Source organism: Chrysochloris asiatica, unplaced genomic scaffold (assembly GCF_000296735.1).
Source record: "Chrysochloris asiatica unplaced genomic scaffold, ChrAsi1.0 scaffold00174, whole genome shotgun sequence".
NCBI lineage: Eukaryota > Metazoa > Chordata > Mammalia > Afrosoricida > Chrysochloridae > Chrysochloris > Chrysochloris asiatica.
Window position 1 is genome coordinate 3,397,169 of NW_006408692.1, and position 15,688 is coordinate 3,412,856.

General features: G+C 39.4%; 1 pseudogene; it reads right to left on the reverse strand.

Annotated features, from left to right (window-relative positions):
- Positions 1–7,805: 7,805 nt before the first annotated feature.
- LOC102812829 overlaps positions 7,806–15,688 on the reverse strand; it is a 40,302-nt pseudogene continuing 32,419 nt past the window's right edge.

Sequence of the window (15,688 nt, forward strand, 5' to 3'; positions counted from 1 at the left end):
TGATTGTGAGGACTGGAAATGTAAAGGTGGATATTTTATAGTAAGGAGGGGAGTGACTAACCTTTCAGTTTAGGAGTGGAGCGCCCTGGGACCATCAATGGAGAAGAATGGAGAGCGGAACCCCACCCAGAGAAGCAGTGAGGCCTGAGATGAAGACAGAGAGGACAATGTGAAGAGATGGTGAAGAGATGGAGTGCCTGGGGAGTTGAGACCCAGAGAGAGAAAGGGGCTGGGTGCTGAGGACCGTTGGGGGGCGGGGGGGAACATGCAAGGTATACCCTTTCGTTGGGGGATGATGCATGGACGGGGTGGTAACTAAGGCAATGAAATGATATAGGATAGAATGAATGTAAAACTAATGTTCCCCCATGCAAACTATCACTCAATACACAATAAAACATTAAAAAAAAAAACAAAAACTGGACCCAGAAGGCTTTACTTGTGAATTTTACCAATCATTCAGAGAAGAGCTGATACCAATTTTACTCAAACTATTCCAGAACACAGATAAAGATTGAAAACTACTGAATAAATGTTATCAAATAAGCATAACCCTCATATCAAATCTAGACAAAGATGTCACTAAAAAAGAAAATTATAGACCAATATTCTTCATGAACATAGATGAAAATTCTCAACAAATCTTAGCCAATAAAATTCAACAACATATAAAAAACAATATATCATGACCACTGGGATTCATATCAGTGTTTCAATGATGGTGCAATATTAGAAAAGCAATCAATGTAATAATCCACTACATAAATGAAACAAAGGAAAAGACCACATGATCATATTGATAGATGCAGAAAAGACACATGACAAAATCCAACATCCATTCCTGGTGAAAACAAGAATGGATGTTGGATTTTGTCACATGTCTCAACAAAATAGGAATAGATGGGAAAATTTTCAACAGAATTAAGAACAGATACACAAATCCAACAGCCAACATTACTCTTAAAGGAAAGAAACTGAAAGCATTCCTTTTGTGAACAGGAAGCAGACAAGGATGGTTTTTATCACCACTCCTTTCAATACTGTGTTGTAAGTCTTGTTGTCGTTATTGTTGTTGTTATGTGCCATGGAGTCAGTTCTGACCCATAGCGACCCTGTACAGGGTTTCCAAGGCTGTAAATCTTTACCAGAGTAGAACGCCTCATGTTTCTCCCATGGAACAGCTGGAGAAAGATGAGGCTTTCTGCTCTTAGTCAGGCTATAAGGCAAGAAAGGGAACATGTTGTTGCTAAGTGCCTCGAGTAGGTTCTGACCCATAGCCACCCTGCATAGGGTTTCTGAGGAGCAGCTGGTGAGCTTGAACTGCCGACCTTGCAGTTCAAACGGCTTTGCAGTCTGGTGCATTAACCCACAGCGCCACACCAGGACTCCAAGAAAGGGAAATTAAAGGTATCTAAATTGGCAATGAAGAAGTAAGACTTTCTCTATTTGTAAATGATATGATCCAATACATAGAAAATCCCAAAGACTCAGAAACAAATTATTGGAACTCATTGAAAGATTCAGCAAAGTGGCAGAGTAAAAGATCAATATAAAAAAATCAGCTGGATTCTTCCATACTAATAAAGACAGTTCTGTAAAGGAAGTCTGGAAAACAATACCATTTACAATAGTCACCCAGAAGATGAAATACTTAGGAAGAAATCTGACCAGATAAATCACAAAAGGATAAACATTGTAAGAGACCACTATTTTAAGAACTCAAGAAAAGGTTTCCATACTAAATGAAACATTCTTTGATGGTTTCCAGGGGTGGGAGGGAAGGGAGAGTAATTCACTGGCTAGACGGTAGACACATGTTGACTTAGGTGACTCAGACAGCAAAATACAAGAAGGGGGTAGGCAATATGTAAGAAAAAGGAGTCTGACAGAATAATGACGAAGACAGGTGAAGACATACGGAGGTATTCAAGGACAAAGGGAATACAGGTAAATAGTGTTACCTACACAACCTTGGAACAACAGTGTTCTGCGGGTAGTTGCATGGACAGAGAAATGTGATGAATGGGTATGGGAGGAAGAATGGGATATACAAGAATTTGAAAGGAGATATTTGAAGATGGGCATTTACCGTTCCTGCAAATAAAACTATGAATGTGGTGGAGCATGCAGCAGGCAAAATGATTAAAAACAAAAACAAAAAAAACAAGTCTTAGATATTACCAAGTATCTTAAAGCAATGAGTTTCTGGGCCTGGGGCCTTAGGACCATAGTCTTAAGGGGCACCATGGTCAACTGGCATAACATAGTCCACAAAGGCAATGTTCTACATCCTTTTTTAGTGAATGCCATCTGAGATCTTAAAATCTCACGAGTGGGTCATCTAAGGTGCAGTTAGTTATTTGTCTCTCTGTGTGTGGAGAATGAAGAGTGATGAGAACTGAAGATGCTTGGAATCAATTAGTCCAATGAACTAATGGAGCATATGATGGGGCATAACTCAAAGTGAGAAAAAAATAGCTGCAAAATTCTATTAATAATCAGAACATAGGGAGTATGAAGTATCAATCTAGGAAAATTGGAAGTTGTCAAGAAACAAATGGAATGCATAAAGATTGGTCCAACAAAACTTCTAATACAATGTTGAATAGAAGTGGTAAAGGCAGGCACCCTTGACTTGTTCCCAATTTCAAGGGGAAAGCTGTTGGCTTTTCCATATATGCCCCAAAATTATAGAAACGGATAACTTCTATGATAAAGATAAAATAGCGCTATGATAGAATGTTTTGTTGTTATGGTTGTTAAATGTTATCAAATCTGTTCCAATTCATAGCAACCCTATATAGGGTTTCTAAGGCTACAAATTGTCTCAGGAGCAGAAACCTTCATCTTTATCCCACAAAATGGCTTGTGCTTATCTTCTAGAACCACCAAGTTCCCCAATAGAATGCTTGGGGAGGAGCATATGTATGGCTTCTTTGGATTGGAAGGTCAGGAAAGGTCTTTCTGAGGAGAGAATTTCAAATAAGACCTGAATGATAAAGAGGAAAAACGAAACAAAACAAACCCACAGCTGTCTACACAATTGTGATTCATTACAACCCAACAATATGAGTAATGAGGAAGGACCAACTATAAAATTATCTGTCCTATGAAACAAACATAATAACCCTGATACCCAAATCAGACAAAGATACCACACAAAAAAGAAAACTCTAGGCTAGTCTCTAATGAATATATATGTAAAAATCCTCAATAAAATACTAGCAAATAGAATTCACTAGCATATTAAAAGAGTCATACACCATGACATAGCAGGACTTATTCCAAAAATAGAGGAGGGAGCGTTCAAAATTAGAAAACCAATCAATGCAATAAACCACATCAATGTTGTTGTTAAGTGTCACTGAGTTCGTTTCAACTCATAACTACCCTGTATAAGGTTTCTGAGGAGCAGTTGGTGGGTTTCAATCATTGGCCTAGCGGTTAGCAGTCCAGTGCTTATCTCACTGGACTCCATAGAACACACCACACAAGGACTCCATAGAACAAAGGAAAGGAATCACATGATCATCTCTATTTCATAAAATCCATTTCATAAAAGCCAACACCCTATCTTGATGAAAACACTAAAGAAGACTGAAATAGAAGAGAAATTCCTCAATATGATTCTGGCAGGATTGTTATTGTTGTTAAGTGCTGTTAAGTTGATTCTGACCCATAGTTACCCTGTACAGAGTTTCCAAGGCTGTAAATCTTGATGGGAGTAGAAAACTTCATCTTTCTCCTGCGAAGCGGCTGGTAGTTTCGAACTGCTGACCTTAAGGTTCACAGCCTGATTCGTAACCACTACACTACCAGAGCTCCTTCTGGTGGGATTAAGGGTGGTATATCCCATCCTTAATCCTTTTATTGGTTTGTCACATAACATCACACCATGGCGGGGGGGGGGGGGGTCATCATATAACTGCCAAACCACTGAGGATCATGGTTCAGCCAAACTGATACATTTTGGGGGGATACAATTCAATTCATAACAATACTCCAATGACCACCAAGCACATGAAAAGATGCTCAGCATCATTAACCATCAGTTACAAATCAAAACCACAATGAGGTAGCATTTCACTTCTACTAGAATGTCTAAGATTAAAACAAACTATAAACAGCAATTGTAGGCAATAATGTTGGGAAACTGGAACTCTTATCCCTTGCTGCTAGGAATGCAAATGGTACTGCTGTTTTGGAAAACATTATGGCAGTTCCTGAAAAAAAAAAAAAAGAGAAAAAGAACTGCCATTAACCCAGCAATTCAACTCCTAGGTATATACCCCAAAACTTGAAATCAGAGACTCAGAAATAAACACACATGCTAATGTTCACTGCAGCACTACTCACAATGGCCAAAAGTTGGAAGCAACCTACATGCCCATTAACAGATGAATGGATAAACAAAATGGAATGCTACTCAGCCAGTTGTTGTTGTTATGTGCTGTGGAGTCGGTTCTGACTCATAGTGACCCTGCACAAGGTTTCCAAGGCTGTAAATCTTTACGGGAGCAGAATGTCTCATCTTTCTCCCGCAGAGCAGCTGGTAGTTTCGAACTGCTGACCTTACAGTTTGCAGCCCGATTCGTAACCACTACACTACCAGAGCTCCTACTCAGCCAGTAGGAGAAATGAAATCTTGATCCATGGTGTGGTATGGATAGAGTTTGAAGACTATATACTGGGCAAAATAAGTAAACCACAAAAGGACAAATATTATAAGACAAGAAAAGACCAAAGTATATTAGTGGTTACCTGGAGTGGGAGGGAAGGGGAAAAGGGGGTCAACAGTGAACTCATTAAAATAGTGCACAGCTGTATTTTAAATGCCACCAATATACCTGTAAAAAGTTGAATTAGCAAAACTTACCTGATAAGATATATTTACAACAATGACAAAAAATTAAAAAAAAAAAAAAAGAATGCAGTTTGTTGAGGCTGCTTATGTACAGCCAAACACCTCATGGGATTTGGTTCCTTGGTTTAGAAGTTTAGGGTCATAGTTCCATAAGACATCTCAGCCTAAAACATCTAATGCCTCTATTCTACCTCCTAGTTTGTTGTGTAGTGCCTAGGATCTTAAAATGCTTGCAAGTAGCCATTCAAGGAACACTACTTGGTCTCTGTTCATCTGGAACAATATCAGAAGAAGGAAAGTCAGGAATGTTGTTGTTGTTAGATGCCATTGAGTCGATACTGACTCTTAGTAACCCTATGCACAGCAGAAGAAAACACTGTCCAGTCTTACTCCAACCTCACAATCGTTGCTACGTTTGTGCCAACTGCTACTGCCACTGTGCCAATCCATCACATTGGGTGTTCCTCTTTTTCTCCGACCCTCCACTTTAACAAACATGATGTCCTTATCCAAGGACTGGCAGCTTCTGACACTACATCAAAAGTGTGAAAGACAAAGTCTGGCCATCCTGGCTTCCAAAGAGCATTCTGGTGGTATTTCATCCAACACAGATTGGTTGGTTCTTTGGCAGTTCATGGTATTTTTAATATTCTCCCATAAAACTATAACTCAAATGCATCAAATTTTCTAGGGTCTTATTCATTGTCCAACTATCACATGCATATATGGTTACCAAAAATACCATAGCTTGGACCAGGTGCACCTTACTCCTCAAACTAACATCTTTGCTCTTTAACACTTTAAAGAGGTCTTATGCACCAGATTTGCCCAATAGAATACATCATTTGATTTCTTGACTGCTGCTTCCATGGGTGTTGATGGCTGATCCAAGCAAAATGAAGTTTTTGACAACATCAATCTTTTCTTCATTTATATGGATGTTATTTATTGGTCCAGTGGTGAGGACTTTTATTTTCTTTACATTGAGGTGCAACCCGTATCAAAGGCTGTAGTCTTTGTTCTTCATCATTAAGTATTTTAAGTCCTCTTCCCTTCCAACAAGCAAGGTTGTATCATTTGCATATCGCAGGTTGTTAATGAGTCTTCCTCCAATCCTGATGCCACACTTTTCTTCATATAATCCAGCTTCTTGAATTATTTGTTCAGCATACAGGTTGAATAAGTATGGTGAAAGAATATAACCCTGGCACACACCTTGCCTAATTTTAAACCATTTGGTGTTCCCTTCTTCTGTTCAAACAACTGCCTTTTAGTCTATGTACAGTTTCCTCATGAGCACAATAAAGTGTTCTAGAATACTCATTCTCCACATTGTTGTCCACAGTTTGTCATGATTCGCATGACAGAAATCCTGTGTGTAGTCAATAAAGCACAGGTAAACATCTTTCTGGTATTCTCTGCTTTCAGTCAAGGTCTATCTGACGTCAGCAATGATTTCCGTCATTCTACCTACGTGTCTGAATCCAACTTGAACCTCTAGAAGTTCTTTGTTAGTGCATGGTTGCAGATGTTCTTGAAATATCTTCAGCAAAATTTTATTTGCATGTAATATTAATGATATTGCCCAATGATTTCAGCATTCCACTGGGTTACCTCTCTTGAATAGACACAAATATAGATCTTTTCCAATCACTTAGCTGAGTAGCTGTCTTCCAAATTTCTTGGCATAGATGAGTGAGTGCCTCCAGGGCTGCCTCAGTTTGTTGGAAGATTTCAATGCATATTCCATGAATTCCTGGTGCTTTGTTCTTTGCCAATGCCTTCAGCGCACCTTGGACTGCTTCCTTTAGTATCACTGGCTCTTGATTATTATGTTACCTCTTAAAATGGTTGAATAACAATCATTTCTGTTTGGTGCAGTGACTGTGTATTCCTTCCATCTTTTTTTTTGCTTCCATACATATGCCAGCTTTATTTAATTCATTTCTTTTTTAAGTTATAGATTCAGATATGACTATACAAGTGCATCATTTTAAAGTATTTTTTCCTTCTGCAGAATTACAAAGCCTTTATCTGGAGTGGATTATATATGAAATACAAGAAGGCTTCAAAAAGTTCCAGGAAAATGGAATGAAAAAATAATGGAACTTTCTACAAAACTTTATGCCCTCTTGTATACATTGAAAAAAGGCAAATTCTTTCCTCATTCTCTGTGGTTCTTTTTCTCTAGGTAGTATGATGTTGTCTTTTAGGTTGTCCCTGAAGATAAAGGATTGTGAATGGCCAGACCAGCATAGGTCTGTACACAAGGCTGTACTAGGGAGTGTATACAGCTTGTGTAAGGCAGAGACTTTCTACCTCTGCTGGGCATCAGAACCACCTGTGCACTTTTCTAAGTACTCAGGTGCTGGGATCTCATGCCCTACCTCCAAAGGTAGGGCTTCAGACAGGTGTGTCTTGTCAAAGTTTAATAAGCCATTCTTGCGTGTGCCAGAGAGAACGATAGGTACAATGTTCCTGCCAGGTGCACCCACAGTCTTTCCTCCGCACAGCTGAAGATGGCTGAGCAGTTTATAAGATTTTAAGAATTCACCCTGGGTGAAGACTGTCCAGCAATAACTTCTCATAAAATGTCTGTGCCCTTGTAACTAAAGTTATGATTTTTAATGAATGCTTGTTTTTCACACTTTGCTTGTCCTGCGTGTTAAAGCCAGGATGTCCCTTTTGACTTTCTATTTGTAGTTAGTTTGATTAAATATTCTTCTGATTTGAGTGCTGCTAATCTCTTGTTTTGAACATAAAGGGATTTATAAATTCTAGAAAAAAGACCATACTGAAAATATTCATCTTACCAACTTCTGATAAAAAGAAAAGAAAAAAAAACACCTGATTCTAATTACTGAATTTTATCCAACTTTTAAGGCTCAGTTTATGAAACAGGGTCCTGATTCTTTCCCCCAGTTACTAACAGGAGGCTATCTCACAGCTGCAAAGAGGAGCATAACACAACAGCCTTCTGGATTCTGTATGACTTGGATTCTGCAGTGCTTTTCTGCAGAGGAGCCAGGATAACCCCAGCATTCCTAGCTTCACTCTCTGAGCTGTTCAGATTATGCTTCTCGATGTATTCTTGGATAACATCTGGCACCAAGTCGCAGATGCTCTGGCCCCTTCAGAGAGCTCGCTAGATCTTCATGGATGAGACATCATTGATGATCCACTCATTCACCTGGTGAATGTTGCTCTGGTGTTTCCACAGCACATCTGATTCATAGATGAACTTCTGAGCATCTTTCCCAGCCCGAGTAACACAGATGAGCCCATAGCCTCCCAGGATTTGGGCAGTGTCCTCACTCTTCTACAAATCTGGGGACACAAAAGGACCCCAGTAAGTTTGTCCCATACAATAACTTCACCTCTGGCATACCCTTTGCTTTTGGCTCAAGGGATAGCTTTTGACTAAAATCTTGTTTTTGTTCAGTCAACTTCCTCTTTTGTCCAGGCCTTTCCGGGGTGGGTGAGTCCTGCTGGTTATCACAGACACTGGCCTACAGTTTCTCTTGATGGTGTCTTAGCACTTTAGCAGTCTCTATTCACTTGTCAACTGCTACCCACTTTGAATTCTTGGTGGCAAACTTGGCCATGATGACCCAGTGGTGGGCAGGGATGAGTCTTTTCTTCTTATACACATCACCCACAGGAGAAACGGTCTCTGACAACTCTACATATTTTCCCTGCCCTCACATTCGATTGACTGAGTCCTACAGGAGACTCTACCATCTTCTTTTGATACTTTCTGCATCATTCAATATTTTGCCTACAGAATCTTTCTATATTGCAATTGTGGCTCAAATTTTTTCTTCAATTCCCTCAGATTGAGAAATGTAGAGCATGTTTTTCCCTTTTGGTTTTCTAACTCCCAGTCTTTGCACAGTTCATTATAATATTTGATTGTGTCTTTTTGACCTGCCCTTTGAAATTTTCTATTCAGCTCTATTACCACTTCATTTCTTCCATTTGCTTTAGCATCTCTATACTGATGAGTAAGTTTCAGAGTCTCTTCTGACATTAATTTTGGGGTTTTTTCCTTCTTTCTTGTCTTCTAAATGACCTTTTGCTTTCTTCCTATATAATGGTCTTGATGTCAGCCCACAACTCTTCTGATCTTCTATCTTTAGTGTCTAATGCATCAAATCTGTTCTTGAAGTGATCTTTAAATTCAGGTGGGATATGTACAATGTCATATTTTGGCTTTTGTGGACTTGTTTAAATTTTCTTCAGTTTCAGCCTTGAGCAATTGAGGGTCTGTTCCACAGTCTGCATCTAGCCTTATTTTAGCTGAGGATATGGAGTTTTTCCACCATCTCTTTCCACACGTAGTTAATTTGATTTCTGTATCTTCATCTGATCTGGTGAGGTCCATGTGTATAGTCATCTTTTATGTTGTTTATAAAAGGTATTTGCAGTGAAGTAATTGGTCTTCTTATCTTATAGATGTAGTAGTATAAAATACCAACCAAGAGGGAAGGAGTCTTCAGATCAAGGATCAAGCATATCCCCTCAGTACACAGGGTTGATAGGGAAGGGCAACTCAGACACTGGCTACCTAAAATGGGGGGATATAAAGGCATGAGAGTCCTGGTGTGGCACTGTGGGTTAATGCGCCATACAACAAAGCCATTTGAACTGCAAGGTCGGCAGTTCAAGCTCACCAGCTGCTCCTCAGAAACCCTATACAGGGTCGTTATGGGTCAGAACTGACTTGATGGCATTTCACAACAACATAAAGGCATGAAGTGGCTGGCTTACAAGTTTTCATGAGGGAGTTTAGTTTCAGAGCAAGGGTAGAATCCCCACTGAATAGTTTCCATCTTGTCTAGATGGGTCAGATGAAAAGAGATGGAGAGATGCTTCTTTTGATTTAATAGTGAGCAATTGTCCTGGCATGGCACTGTGGGTTAAAGCACTGGGCTGCAAAGTTGGTTTGAACCAGAAGGTTGGCAGTCAAGCTCACCAGTTGCTCCTTGGAAACTCCACACAGGGTGGCTATGGGTCAGAAACAACGCGATGGCACTTAATAAAAAAAAACAAAAAATTGTTATCGTGACTAACTGCAAGTGTCACAATTATAAAGGTAGAAGACGTTTAACAAAAAGGGGAGGGGGTGATTAATCTTACAGCCCAGGAACAGAGGACCCGAGCACCAGCAAGAGGGAAGAGCATGAGCAGAACGTGGGATCCTGACCAGAGAAGTAGTGACACCAGAGAAGAAGCAGAAGCGATGGCAAGGAGAAATAGAGCAGCTGAGGACTCCAGACTCATGGAAAAGACAGGCTGTGTACTGATGGACGGAGGCTGGTTTGAAAAATGGGTCCTTTGATTGTTTAAAAAATTCATATATTCCATGTGTTTTTGTGTACATCAATAAAGGGGATTGTAATCATTACAATGAAACAAGATGTATTTGGTTGAGAGCAAAAACAAAAAAGTTATTGGTCTTGCAAAATTCTATCATGCTATCTCCAGCAAGGAGTCCTGATGTGTTGCTATAGGATAAGGACTGGACCACAAGTTTGGTTTGAACTACAAGGTGTGAGGTTCAAACTCACTAGCAGTTCTTGGAAACCCTATACAGGGTTGTTACGATTTGGAACCAACTCAATGGTACTTAACAAAAAACAATAATCTCCAGTACTGTTTCTAACACCAAGGCCGTATTTTCAAACTATTGATCCTTCTTCTTTGTTTCCAATCTTTGCATTCCAGTTGTCAGTGTTGATCTATACATATTGATTGCACGTTTGATAAATTTCAGACTGAAGAAGTTGGTAGAATTCTCCAATTTTATCATCACTAGCTCTAGTGGTTGATGCATAAATTTGAATACTAGTGGTATTAACTGGTTGGTCTTCCTTGTAGGTGTATGGATCTAATCCTATCACAGACAGAGTTGTACTTCAAGACAGATCTTGATATGTTCTTTTTGATGATGAATGCAGTGTCATTCCTCTTCAATTTGCTATTACTGGCATAGTAAACTATGTGACTGTCAGTTTCAAAATGGCCAATACCAGTCCATTTCAGCTCACTAATGCCTAGGATATTGATGTTTATGCGTTCCATTTAATTTAATTTAAAATTTTTTTAGCTTTTATTGTGAATTATATGTTAGTTTACATGGGTGAACATTATCTTTACATTCATCCTATCATATTTTGTTTCATTGCAATGATCACAATCCCCTGCATGCATCATCAAACAACCAAAGGGTACACCCCACACTCCTGCCCCCCAACCACCAGCACACAGCCCCTCTCCCTCCCTGAGTACAGAGTCCCCAGTCACTCCTTCTGTCCACATCATCATCTCAGCCTCCATCCCTAGTGTCACTGCCTCCCTGGACAGGTCTCCTACTTCACTTTTCTCCCTTAATAGTTTCAGGAATCTCCACTCCTTTTGTTATCAAACCACTCCACTCCTTTTGTTACCAAACATTTACATTTACATTTACCTTTCCAACACTCACTGTCAAACCTGATAGCAATCATTCCCTATTGAACCACAGGAGTCCTTTCCCCCTCACCTTTTCTCAACACCATCCAGATAGGTTGGAAGCAATTCAGTGGAGGGTCTACTTTTTCCTGTATCCTCTGGAGCTAGGTTCCCTATTGAAAGCTTGTAAGCCAATCACTTCGTACTTTTGTAGTCCCCCCATTTTGGGTAGCTAATGTCTAAGTTCCCCCTCCCTGTCAACCCTGTGTATCAAGGGGGTGGGAATGATCCTCACTATAAAGATTTGTCCACTCCTTTGACATACTACTTCTGGTGCTGGTAGTACTCCACTGCTATCATAACATTTTCTGTGATATTTGGAAGCAATCTGTCTCTCCTTCTTCAGGAACAGAAGGAGGATATAGAATGTGTAGGTAATTGACTCATGAACAACTCTCTTGTTTACTATGAGACCAGAACTAAATGTTGCCTGGCTGCTATTACAGAACATTTTGATCTAAGATTCCATAGAAGAACCCTTATCAAAAGTGACTATATACATAACAGAATTTCTAATTTTCATGGACTCTAGAGTTTCTCAGGTCATGGAGGATGGATGAACACCTCCAATACTCCAATACTATTAACTGATGGTACATGGAGGGGATTATAATCATTGTAATGAAACAAAGTATATGATTTGTTGAATGTAAAACTGATGATCTGCCCTGTAAACTTTCATTCAATTCACAATAAAATTTTTAAAAAAACGATACAACACACACACACACACACAAATAACCCTATTGACATTTTGGACCAGATAGTATCTGTTGTGGAGGGCTGTCCTATACATTGTATGAAATTTAGCAGCATCCTTAGTCTCTATCCACTACATAACAATAGTACTCTCTATCCCTCTAATTGTGATAATCAAAAATGTCTCCAAACATTGCAAATGTCCCCTGTGGGATAAAATCAACCCTTGTTGAGAACACATTGGAATAGTTGACAATTTTTAACTGTACATACCCTTGTGCTATATATTCTGAGGCAGGTTGGGGTGTTTTAGTCTCTATTTCACAAGTAAAGATACAAGAGTAACCAGATGGTAATAAAGTTGTGGCATGATTAATTCCATTGTGTAGTGTAGTTAATTACTTAATGTAATCCTTCTAGCTATATTCCTCCATTTTGAAATATATTGCAAATCCTCTAGACAGGTGAGTATGGGCCCATTTTGGAGTGAGTTTTTAAAGAGGCAGGTTTAAGATGGCCTTAAAGTGGTATTAAAGGAGCTCTGGTAGCATAGTGGTTACGAATTGGGCTGTGAACCTCAAAGTCATCAGTTCGAAACTACCAGCTCTTCTGTGGGAGAAAGATGAGGTTTTCTGCTCCCGTAAAGATTTACAGCCTCGGAAACCCTCTATAGGGTCTCTATGAGTCAGAACCAACTCCACAGCACATAACAACAACAACAAAGTGGGATTAAGGATTTAACTGGGACTAAGGATTAAGATCCCTTAGTCCTTGTATGGTGCTGTAGGGTAATGCGTCAGACTGCAAAGTCATCTGAACTGCAAGGTCGGTGGTTCAAGCTCATCAGTTGCTCCTTGGAAACCCTATATAGTGTCGCTATGGGTCACTACCCTTAGTTTTCCTTGGGGGTATGGTCTAAATCCAGTATATAGGAATAGTTTGGCACAGTTCACTCTCTTGCTTTGGATTCTGCAACTGGTTTATTTCCATCTGACCTCCAATTGGTGGGACTTGTGGCCTATCACCTTAACTGATTCACCAGCTCCCTCAGCCTTGGGCATCAATAGCCTGACATGTGACCTGATGGGTTGGGTTCCTCAGTCCCTGAGACTGATGCCTAAATTATCGACTTAGGGCTTGCCAGTCTCCACAATTGCATGAGCCATTTTCTTGACAGTTTGTGAGTTCTGTGAGATGTTGCCGCCTATTGCAAAGCCCTGGGATACAAGGGAAGGGAGGACTGGTGGTTGCTATCAGGGATTATGGAGTGGTATAATATATTGGAAAAGTTGGACGTTTGGGAGACTTTTAACTTCCTCTGCATAGGGACCAGCCTCATGCTGATCCTTCTAAAAGAAATTATTCCTGAATGAAAAATTATTGTTTCACTCATCTTTGTTGACTTTACAAAACTCCACGGGTACTAATCACAAATCTTTGTTGAGCACATTCTATATACCAGGCACTGTTGTTGGGGCTGGAGATAGAGAAATGATCAAGTAGATTAAAAGCCTTGCTCTTACAGACTTTATGCTCATATGAAGAGAGAGACAGTCAGCAAATAAATACAGCTATCAGCTAGAATGTTAGAAAATGATTGAGTACATTTTCTAAATTAAGTTAGGTACTGGAGGGGTGGGGAATGTTATGGTAGAGATAAGGTTGCTGTGTTGGTAGGTGCCATCGAGTTGGTTCCAATACATAGTGACTTTGTATAGGGTTTGCAAGGCTATAAATATTTAGTAGAACAAAAAGCCTCATCTTTCTCCTTCAGAGCAATTAATGAGTTTGAACTGCTGACCTTGTGGCTATCAGTCCATTCCAGAGAGAAGGTGGGAATCTGAATAGGGAGTTCAAGAAATGTTTCACCACAAACATGGTATTTAAGTAAATACAGTTTAAAATGGAACAAGGAGGAAGCAATGCAGAAAACAGAAAGAACAGCAAATAAAACACTCTAAGGCAGGAGTGAGCTTGGATTTGTTGAAGAAAAGTTAGAAACCAGGAGTGACTGGGAGATATTATCAACTATGGTAGTGTAGTGGTTATAAATCAGGCCGTGAGCCTCAAGTTCAGCAGTTCGAAACCACCAGCTGTTCTGCAGGAGAAAGATAAGACTTTCTGCTCCCATAAAGATTTATAGCCTCAGAAACCCTGTATAGGGTTGCTATGCGTCAGAACTGATTCCACAGCCCATACCCACCACTACCACCATGCTTAAATTAACCACTGATGGAACTAAAGCAATGTTCTCTGACATTAACTGTTAGATTTGAAATGGCAATCTCTTGACATAGCTTTTTTGAAATAGGTGCTAGGTAAACTTTGGACCCAACAATCTTATAAACATATATTTAAATGAAAGTAACCCAAACAACTGTAGAGTAATTCAAAATATTTTACCAACACTTAGCTCTAGGGCTGTTTCTCAAATGGGGGATCTTGTCTTCACATTTTGTCTTTATCCATTTTTTTCTTTCAGGTTTCAACTAAAATAAAAGAAATCTTTCTAATTAAAAAGTAGGAAAAATAATAGTCAAAAGTATATTCTTAAACAACAAATAATGAATTATAATGTCATGAGATTGATCTCAATTATTACCTGGTCAAAGAAATAGAGGGGCTCCATGTCCAAAGGCTTTTCATTATCAAAGTCTTCCATTCTACCCTGAGACCTAAAATAGAGAAATGGGAAATCTGAAGACAAGTCATCATGTCTGTGGGTGATAGTTTACAGCATTTGACTGCTTTGAAGTTTAGATTATTTCAATCACATGTAAAAATGTTTTGAGGGGAGATACAACTATTCTAGTATCTCCATCTTTATTTCATAGGGTATTGACAGAGATGCAATCAGAAGGATCATATTTGCAAACACATTAGTTATATTAGTAGTTTGTGATAGGAGGCTATTTTGTGCTTATAGAATGGATAGCAGTATTCTTGGCATCTAGCATTACACCTAATATCCTCACCCAGTTATGACAACAAAACATGTTTTCTGACATTGCTAAATGTTCTCTGGTAGGCAAAATTGCCCATAGCTGAAAACACTTGTGTCAATGCATGGAGGAGAAAGAGAAAGAAATAAAACATAGGAGGAAGGCAGGATCTAGAGGGAGTATAAAGAAAGAAAGGAATGAAGGAAGAAAGAGACAGCAAAAGAGGGAGTTAGGGAAGGAGAGAGAAAAGAAGAAAATAAAGGAGAAGGGAGGGAATGAATGGAAAGAAGAAACAAGGGAAGAGAGAAAGAAGAAAAGAAGGAAAGGGGGAAGAAAGGCAGAAGAAAAACAAAGGAAAGACAGATACAGGAAAGAGCAAAGAAAGGAAGATAAACAGAAAAAAAATGAGGGAAGGAGGGAAAAAGAGAAGAAATTAAGGATGAAAGCTGAATAAGGAAGGGATATATAGTCAGGAGGGACCAGTCCCTGGAGAAGGATATCATGTTTGGTAAAATGGAGGGTCAGAGAGAAAGAGGAAGACCCCAATAAGATGGCTTGGCACAGTGGCAGCAGTGAAGGGCTCAAATGTAGCAATGATTATGAGGTTAGTTCAGGACTGGGCAGTGTTTTGTTCTGTTATACATAGGTTTGCTATGTTTCAGTACCGACT